Below are 10,136 nucleotides of genomic sequence, written 5' to 3' on the forward strand. Positions count from 1 at the left end.
GCTTAATCGACCTCCTCGATCTTGCAACCAGCTCCGCGTGAGCAGGACCATCATCTTTGCAATGTTGGGATTGCAGATGCTCTTCAATTCCTTCATCTTGGCCTCAACCTCATCCGACTAGGCAAACTGGTTGCTTTCAAGCCATTGGATGGCTTACTCAATAGCATCCTCAATCTTCTTCTTGTCACCCGCAGAGCTGGAGGCAATCTTCTCATAATTAATAGTGTTCCTCATGTTTTATGCCCTCATGTTGTATGCATGGTTCTTCAAGGCATTCTTTGCCTCGACTTTCTTCTCGTGTTCCTCGTCCTCAGTCTCGTATTTTTCTGCTTCCCGAACCAACTTCTCGATCTCTTCCTTGGAAAGTCTACCCTCATCATTAGTAATAGTAATCTTGTTCTTCTGCCCTGTGGTCTTATCCTCAGCAGGAACATTCAAGATACCATTGGCATCGATGTCAAAGCACACAGTAGTCTGAGGAACCCCCCTAGGAGCAGGAGGAACTATGATGCACCACGTGTCCGACACTTGTACGAGGAGCAGTAGGATTCAGGAATGCCAGAGAACTCAGATTTACCAAGCTTGTTCCCTCTCCTTCATAGACCTGTATCAGGACACCAGGCTAGTTGTCCGAGCAGGTAGAGAACACCCGCTCCTTCTTGGTTGGAATGGTGGTGTTCCTGGAAATCAGCACAGTCATGACACCACTAGCAGTTTCCATACCAAGGGAGTGACATCCAATAGCAGAAGTTCCTGCACCTTCTCATTTCCCTCGCCACTCAAAGTGGCAGCCTGGACAGCAGCACTACAAGCAACAGCCTCGTCAGGGTTGATGTGCTTGCATAGTTCCTTCCCACTGAAGAAGTCCTGCAACAATTGCTGGACCTTGGGAATCCTAGTGGAACCACTGACAAGGACAACGTCATGAACTGTACTTTTGTAAATCTTAGCATCACGCTAACACTTCTCTACTGGTTCCATACACTTCCGGAACTTGTCCATGTTGAGTTCCTCAAATCTGGCACAAGTGATGGTGGAATTGAAATCAATACCCTCGTAGAGTGAGTCTATCTCAATGGTGGTTTGGGCTGTGGATGAGAGAGTTCTCTCTGCTCTCTCACAAGCTGTCCTCAAATCTCCAGGGAGCCCTGGGGTTACCAGTGATGTCTTTCTTGTTCTTTCTCTTTAAAAAAATGATTCATCATTCTGTTGTCAAAGTCTTCACCTCCAGGGTGAGCGTCACCAGCACCTCAAAGGTTTGGCTTCTTAAAAATGGAAAATTTAGCCCAAAGTTATGATGAAATAAAAAAGAATAAGAGATTTAGCCAAGCCCAAAAATGAAGTTTTGTCTAACCATCTTCGTTCCCAATCCTACAATTACATATTTATTTTATTCACATTCATAATATACAAATAACTTGTTATCAAATTAAATATTTTATTTCATACATATTTAACAAAGTTCAAAGAGTTTACTTATAATTGAATTAGTTTATTATATAACAAATACCTTTTATTGATTAGAGTAAAGATAAATGACTTATTTTAACAATATGAGATGCCACACGTTTGATTAAGCTTAAAAGTAATTATATTTGTTCTAAAGTATTTTTTCATAGATTACTTATTTATACTTATGAGTTAAAAATTTATTTATTTCAACAATGAAATTGATGTTATTATCAGAATAAGTAATATGCTCTACATTTAATTTTATTAGTTAAAAATATATTTGTTAGAACTTTGTTATGAGTGTCCAAAAATATATTCCGATGCACTTTGTCACAAGCATCATGAGTTCATTTTAAACTAAATTTCGTGTGACATAAAACATCTTTTATGGTATGAATTTATTGAAAAATAAATAAAAATTCAGCCCACCCTAATATATCTTTCTAGCTCCGCCCCTCTAGTAGCTATTGGTTCATTGATGATACACATCACGTGTTAGGAAATTAGACCGCTACTAATTGCGCCAGGATCAGTGAAACGCAAAATAATTTAAATTGAGAAGAAATAAATGTAGCAAAATAATAACTGCAAGCGACACAAGAATTTACGTGGTTCGACAATCGTGCCTACGTCCACAAACTCACACCAATTTTTTTTACTATATCAACAAGATAATACAAGGAATACAAAAAATACACTCTCTGTATTTTATTTGCCTAGGCAAAGGCAATCTCTCAATTTTTTCTTGTTAATTTTTGCACAAACTAAAGCCTAACTGCTTCTCACTTTTTGTGCTTCGCTCACTGTCTCTTGTGTTTTCACTCTACACAATTTGCACTTGATTTTGCTCTACATTTTTGCACCTGCTTTGGTCTCCAATTTATAGAGAAATTCTCACCATCCTCATTAATGCATGTCCATCAATTTCAACAAAGTTGCTTTGCATTAAATGCATGGCAAAATCTTCTTCCAAAATAATTCCGGCTGCATGGTTGAAAGTTTCTCCATTCACATTGTTTTAGTCAACAATTGCTACCACAATTTGGAAAAAAATTGTCTGACGCCATAGAAAAATTGTGAAGCCTAAGTTATAGGCTCCAAAATTTCAACAATCTCCCACTTGGAGACTAATGTGGCTTCACATTGAGACATCCTGCGAGCAGTTCCTTTTTAGTAAAATTGGTGTGAATCACCTTCCTCGTCTTCATTTTAGAAGGCCAACTGAAGTTGAACACAACTCCAATTTTTTCATAGTTACCGTCTTGGTTAATATGTCAGTTGGGTTTCTGCTGCCCCGGATCTTTTCCAATGTTAATACTCCATCTTTTAAGAGATATCTGATGAAGTGATAACGAAGACCTATGTGCTTCGTTCTCGAATGAAATGCTGCATTCTTTGCCAGATGTATAGCACTCTGATTGTCACTATGCAAAATATTCTTTTCCCGCTTGAGACCCAATTATGTCAACAGACCTTGTAACCAAATAATCTCTTTGCTAGCTTCGGTTACTGCCACAAACTCTGCTTCTGTAGTGGATAAAGCAACAATATTCTATTTTTGCGAAACCCAACTCACTGCAGTAGTACCAACTGTGAATACATAACCGGTGGTGCTTTTCCTGTGATCGACCTCGCCAGCAAAATCTGCATCTACAAAACCTTGTAGTGCTAACTCACCTCTTTTAAAATACAAACATTTATCAACAGTACCCTATAAATATCTCAGTATCCATTTCACTGCTTCCCAATGCTGTTTTCCTAGATTCGTCATGAATCTGCTCACAACTCCCACTGCATGAGCAATGTCTGGTCTTGTACAGACCATGGCATACATTAAACTTCCAATGGCTGAGGCGTATGGAATATTTGCCATGAAGTTTCTTTCGTCTTCTGTTTTCGGAGACTGGTCGTTTGATAGACGAAAGTGATTAGCCAATGGCGTGCTAACTGTCTTTGCATTGTTCATGCTGAACCTCTGCAAAACTTGACTAATGTACTTGGCTTGGGATAACTGCAAAGTGCCTTTTTGCTTGTCCCTACAAATTCTCATCCCTAGAATTTGTTTAGCTGGACTCAAGTCTTTCATTTCTAATTTTTTTGACAGTTACTTCTTTAATTTCTAGATTTCGTTCATGTTTGGTCCCGCTACTAACATGTCGTCAATATAAAGTAGCAAAATAATGTAGCTGGACTCCAGCCTCTTAAAATAGCGACAATGGTCAGCATTGCACTTGTAGTAGCCATTTTTCTGCATAAATCCGTCAAACTTCCTGTACCACTGTCTCGGAGTTTGTTTGAAGCCATACAAGCTTTTCTTCAATTTGCACACGAGCTTTTCTTTTCCTTTGATTGAGAAACCCTCTGGTTGCTGTATATATATTTCCTCTTCTAGGTCACCATGGAGAAAGGTAGTTTTCACATCTAACTGTTCTAAGTGCAACCCCTCTGCTACAACAATACTCAAAACTGATCGAATTGTTGTCAGCTTTACTACTGTAGAATAAATCTTTGTGTAGTCAATTCCTAATTTCTGTTGAAAGCCTTTGACCACCAATCTCGCCTTGTATTGCTTTGATCCGTCATGTTTCTCTTTAACTCGATAGACCCATTTATTGTGTAGGGCTTTCTTTTCTGCAGGCAACTCAACTAGCTCCCATGTTTGATTAGAGATAAGAGACGTTATCTCATCTTTCATTGCAAGCTCCCACTTAATTGCATCCTCTCCCTGACATGCCTCATCATAGCATTCAGGTTCGCCGACATCAGTAAGTAAAAAATAATTTATGTACTTTCTGTTTGGAACATGTGGTCAGGAAGATCTTCTGGAAATAGGAGTTGGAGGTAAAGTCTCCGCAACAGCTTCCTCTGGCTGAGGACTTTCATCTGTCTGCTTTGACATACTACTACTTGGAGTATCATCCAACTCAACATATGTTGGATTTTCATGTATGTCATTGAACTGCATTGTATCTCTGTCCTTGTACATCACCCTTTCATTGAATATGACATCCCGACTTCTGATGACCTTTTTGTTCTTATCATCCCAAAAGTGATACCCGAACTCATCTCCACCATATCCAATGAATGTACACTTTAGTGATTTGGGGTCAAGCTTACCCCTAGCTTGATCACTAATATGTACATATGCGGCACAACCAAAAACTTTCAAATGAGAAAGTTTTATTTCTTTTCCGCTCCATACTTCCTCCAGTATCCTGTACTCCAAAGGCACTAATGGCCCGCGATTGATTAAGTATGCTGCTGTGTTGTTAGCTTCAGCCCAAAATTGTTTAGGCAAGCCAGCATGTAACCGCATGCTTCTGGCTCTCTTTGTCAACGTCCGGTTCATTCGTTCGGCCACACCATTTGTTGCGGTGTTCCTGGCAACGTCCTTTCCAGTTTGATACAATTCTGGTAACAAAACTTATTGAAATCAGTATGTTCGTACTCTCCGCCATTATCTGATCTCAATTTCTTTACTCACAAACCTGTTTCATTCTCCACCATAGCTTTCCATTTTTTGAACATCTCGAACACTTCGGATTTGTGTCTCAAGAAGTAGACCCATACTTTTCTGGAGTGATCATTGATGAAAGTCACAAAATAAGACTTTTTGCCAATAGATGGAATTGCAGCTGGTCCCCAGACATATGTGTGGACTAACTCTAGCTTTTCCTGCTTCGGAGTTCTGCCACACTTGTTGAAACTCACTCGCTTCTGCTTCCCGAAGATGCAACTCTTACATAGGTCTGCATCAATAGATTGAATCTCTGGTAGTTTTCCTTTGTCATGCATGTACTTGAGTCCTTTCTGACTCATATGCCCCAGTCTCTGGTGCCATAGATTCGGATCCTCATTCGAATCAGCAACTGCAATTATTCCGCAGGCACTCGTTGTGGTGTAAAGAGTACCAATTTTCTTGCCTCGTGTTATGGTCATTGCACCCCTGGAAACCTTCCAAATATCACCGTTGAAGGTTGTGAAATAACCCTCATTTGATAGTTGGCCCACAGATATCAAGTTCTTCCTCAAGTCTGGAATATGTCTGACATCCTTCAATTTTCATACAGATCCATTAAGCTTGATCTGTACTTCGCCTTTGCCGACTACGTCACAAGGTTGATCATCACCAAGATACACTTTTCCAAGATTGCCTAGCTCATAACTCGTAAAGAGTTCTTTGTTTGATGTAGCGTGAAAAGATGTTCCAGAATCTATTACCCAGTATTCTGCTTTGCTTTCCAAAGAGCATATCAAAGCATCATCTGATTCCTCTGCTACAACATTGGCCTCGGTCTTGTTTTCATTTTTTTCTTGGAAACTTGACACTGATTTTTGTAGTGTCCGATCTTACCACAATTCCAACATTCAACAACTTTTGATTTGTTGGAATTCTTTGGATTTCTGGATTTTGATCTACCAAACCTTGACTTGCTCATGTAATGCCCTTTACCTCTGTTCGAACTTTTCCCTCTGCTCTCCACGTTCAAAGCGGCTTCAAAAGTGGAAACACCTTCTGTCTGTCTCTGTATTTCCTCGATCAGGATCATACTCACGACATCTTCAAATCTCAATTTGGACTTTTTGGCAGAGCTACTAATTGCTGTAACTGTGCCATTCCAACTCTCAGGCAGCTGCTCGAGAATCAACAAAGCTCGAACCTTGTCACTGAACGTGATTTCGACTGTGTTTAACTGGTCCGTCACTTCATTGAACACATTTAGATGTTCTCCAAATCTTTCGCCTTCCGCCATTTTCATAGTAAATAGTTTTTTGATTAAATGAACTTTGTTTGCTGCAAATGGTTGTTGATACATGCTAGACAGGGCCGCCACGAGAGATGTCGCCGTCTTCTCATTTTTTATATTGAAAGCGACTGACTTTGATAATGTCAGCCTTATTGTGCTAAGAGCCTTTCGGTCAAGTAATTCCCACTCGTCGTCGGTCATGTCCTCCGGCTTTACGTGAAGTGGTTTATACAGGTCCTTTTGGTACAAATAGTCCTCCATTTGCATCTTCCAAAATCCAAAGTTTGTACCATCAAACTTATCAATTTTGGATATCTTCTCATCTGTTGCCATTTCTCCCACTTAAATTCTGGAGCTCTGATACCAATTGTTAGGAAATTAGACCGCTACTAATTGCGCCACGATCAGTGAGACGCAAAATAATTTAAATTGAGAAGAAATAAATGTAGCAAAATAATAAGTGTAAGTGACGCAAGAATTTACGTGATTCGGCAATCTTGCCTACGTTCACAAATTCACACCAATTTTTTTACTATATCAACAAGAGAATACAAGGAATACAACAAATACACTCTCTGTATTTTATTTGCCTACGCAAAGACAATCTCTCAATTTTCTCTTGTTAATTTCTGCACAAACTAAAGCTTAACTGCTTCTCACTTTTTGTGCTTCGCTCACTGTCTCTCGTATTTTCACTCTACACAATTTACACTTGATTTTGCTCTACATTTTTGCACCTGCTTTGGCCTCCAATTTATAGAGAAATTCTCACCATCCTCATTAAATGCATGTCCATCAATTTCAACAAAGTTGCCTTGCATTAAATGCATGGCAAAATCTTCTTCCAAAACAATTCCAGCTGCATGGTTGAAAGTTTCTCCATTCACATTGTTTTAGTCAACAATTGCTACCACAATTTGGAAAAAAATTGTCTGATACCATAGAAAAATTGTGAAGCCTAAGTTATAGTCTCCAAAATTTCAACATCACGTTCAGACCAGAAATTACACCAGCATCCTTTGTTGCTTGACACTGGGATAGTGACCATAGCATTCTTAACAGTTTAACCAAGGAATGCCGCAGCAATTTCTTTCATCTTAACTAAAACCGTGGAAGAGATTTCCTCAGCTGTAAATCGCTTCTCTTCACACTTGTAGTTGACTACAATCATTGGTTTATCAGTCAAGAAATGATTTTGAAAGGCCACAACTCAATGTCATTCTGCACAAAGGCATTGCCGAATCTCCTACCTTTCAACCTCTTAGCATCTGCCAAAAATCAAAATGGAATGAATCATCAATTGAACAGTAAAGAGGCAAATCGCAAACTAATGTGCATAGCAACAATCACAATCAATATTTTGATCGTAACAGGATCGTATACAATGACAATTGGTTCACTGTTGATGGAATCATTGCATGCGTCGGCATGTAAAGAAAATACACTGATATTAAGTGAACTGGAGAACCAAAAAGCATCACTCAATTTTAGTACCTGATAAGAAGCATATTCTAAGCAACAAAGTGATGCAAAAGAATTATTTCACTGGCCAGTAAATCAGTGAAAGCAACTTAGACAGAAACTCAGAATTTAAATATTCAGAGAATATTATCGTCCCATAGGAAAGAGTATAAAGCAACAAGTGACAGTGAAATATCCATACAAAAATTATATGCGACATATTCAAAGATAAAGAATTTAAGATTCATAGCTGCATGAAATCTAAAAACAAGATGATGACTTATGAGCAGTGGGGATTATATTTTACATGAATCTATAATATATTCAAAGGATAGACGGATCCATACTATCTATTGTCCAACAAACTTTAAAATATCTTGTCTTCCTCAAAACTAGATCTCTAATTTTTTGAGCCACACATAGAAAAATTACATCATTAGCTCACGAATTCATCAATAACTTCAATACGACAATGTTCATCCTTACATTAACAAAAAAAGCTTAAACAGTATTCAATTACTTACAGATTTACAATAAACAAACATAAAAGAAGATATATACATTCTCAAAACAGGTCTAGCAGAACAACACGAATCCAATCACTGGCCTCTCTCCTTTTCCTACCATTGCCGCTCGTATTTGATTAGGCAAGATGTTTCACGTGAAGAAGAGAGATTGGTGTTCTTTGGAGAACTAGGGTCTCAAGGGAGGAATAATGAGATTGAAAAGGAAGTATTTATAGCGGCAGCCGATTCTCTGCATTTCTGATTCAATTTCGTGTTCCAGAATGTTCGGAAACCCAAAATGGAAGGAAACCGTTGGTTTTGTTGTGGAAAAGTATTTGAGGGTGCAATTATTTACGCGATATAGTGTGCTTTTGTCAATATTTTTTCATAAAAAAATATGTTCTTCATCAAAATTTTCACTTTTTATGGTTCGACTGACGTATTTTTTCATGTAAAACATTTTTCTACTTTTGGTCACGTGACTATATTTTTCTCAAAATTAAGAAAATTATTTTCTTTAGAGAGATTATGATTTTATTTTTCAGGAATTCATTCTTTCATTCTCTCTCTCATCTACCATCTCTTTTATTTAACCGTCAATAAAAATAGACAAGTATAATATTTTTTTTTAGGTTGGAAATTAAATTAATCAAATACATTTAATTGACAAATTTTATGCAAATAAGTTTTAGGCAATTCAATTGCCTAGAATTTATTTTCTTTCCATTGTTGCATTCAGACGCACCCTACCTATTTGTTAGAGTGTAATTTTTGAAAGAATATATTTTGTAATATTGATTTTTTAAGTGTTTAGTTAAAAAGTAAGATTTTTTTTTTTAAAATTTATGTGTAAAATTATTTTGTTTGAAGAATATGTAATTAAAAATGAGTTAAAAAAAATGAAGTTTTAAAGATGAGTCACAAATATAAGCTCAATCTTATTTCATATGTCTCGCTAGAATCCCTCTAACCAAAACTTCACACTTAGAAATAAAGAGATGAAAGAATGCCTTGTTTGAGCCCCACTTATGTAAAAACATGTATTTTGATATAGTAATTTCTTCTAAAGAATGTGTGGTTAAAAAATGAGAAAAATATTACGATTTATGTTTAAAATTATTTTATGGAAGAACATGTGGTTGAATTGAGTTAGAAAAAAATTAGCTTTTGAAAAAATGGGGCCAAACATAGGCGAAAATATAGGCCCTGTTTGACCTATATTCTTTCAAAAAAATATATTTTTAAATAAAGTTTTGACATCACTACAATCACACATTTTTCAATAAAAGTAATATTACACCCAAATTCAAAAATTTTCCTAATTTTTTAATCATACATTTCCCATCAGTATATTATTTAAAAATGTATTCTTATGAAAATAATATGACTCAAATAGGGGCATAGTTAGTAGGTGTTGGTGTCACTGTCATCCTCACCGCCTACAAGAACTAGTTAAAAGGCTGTTATAAAAGACATAAAGCTTGATAATACTTTGATCGATTTCAAACCTCAAGCATTGCGAGTCCAAGAATGTCCAGCAAATTTGTAGATGATTTATTGTTCTCTGTCGCGGATGATATACGCATTTTGCAGATATCGTAGAGATATAATGGACTGCTATGGGATAGTAATAAGTTATAAAAAAGCATGGAGAGCAAGGGAGCCTGCTCTAGAGAAAATTAGATGAGAACCTGAGGAATTTTATGGAAAATTTCCAATACATATACATAGGCTTGAGATGACCAACTTAGGGACAGTAACAAGACTTGGAACTGATGAAAAGCGGAAGAATTCAAGGACGGATCCAGGATTGGATTCAAGATCGGGCTACAAAATTTCAAACCGAACTACTACGCAAAAAAAATTTTTTTACCCATAAAAAATTGATTTTTTACAAAACAAAATAAAAAATACCTTAAAAAAAAGTTATTGGGCCTGAGTGTGGGGGGAGCTACAGCCCAACAGCCCC

At 37.1% G+C, this 10,136-nt stretch overlaps 1 pseudogene; it reads right to left on the minus strand.

Moving 5' to 3' along the window:
* LOC111387438 overlaps positions 1 to 3,538 on the minus strand; it is an 8,962-nt pseudogene extending 5,424 nt beyond the window's left edge.
* Positions 3,539 to 10,136: the final 6,598 nt, after the last annotated feature.

Source organism: Olea europaea, unplaced genomic scaffold, assembly GCF_002742605.1.
Source record: "Olea europaea var. sylvestris unplaced genomic scaffold, O_europaea_v1 scaffold4032, whole genome shotgun sequence".
NCBI classification, from domain to species: Eukaryota; Viridiplantae; Streptophyta; class Magnoliopsida; order Lamiales; family Oleaceae; genus Olea; species Olea europaea.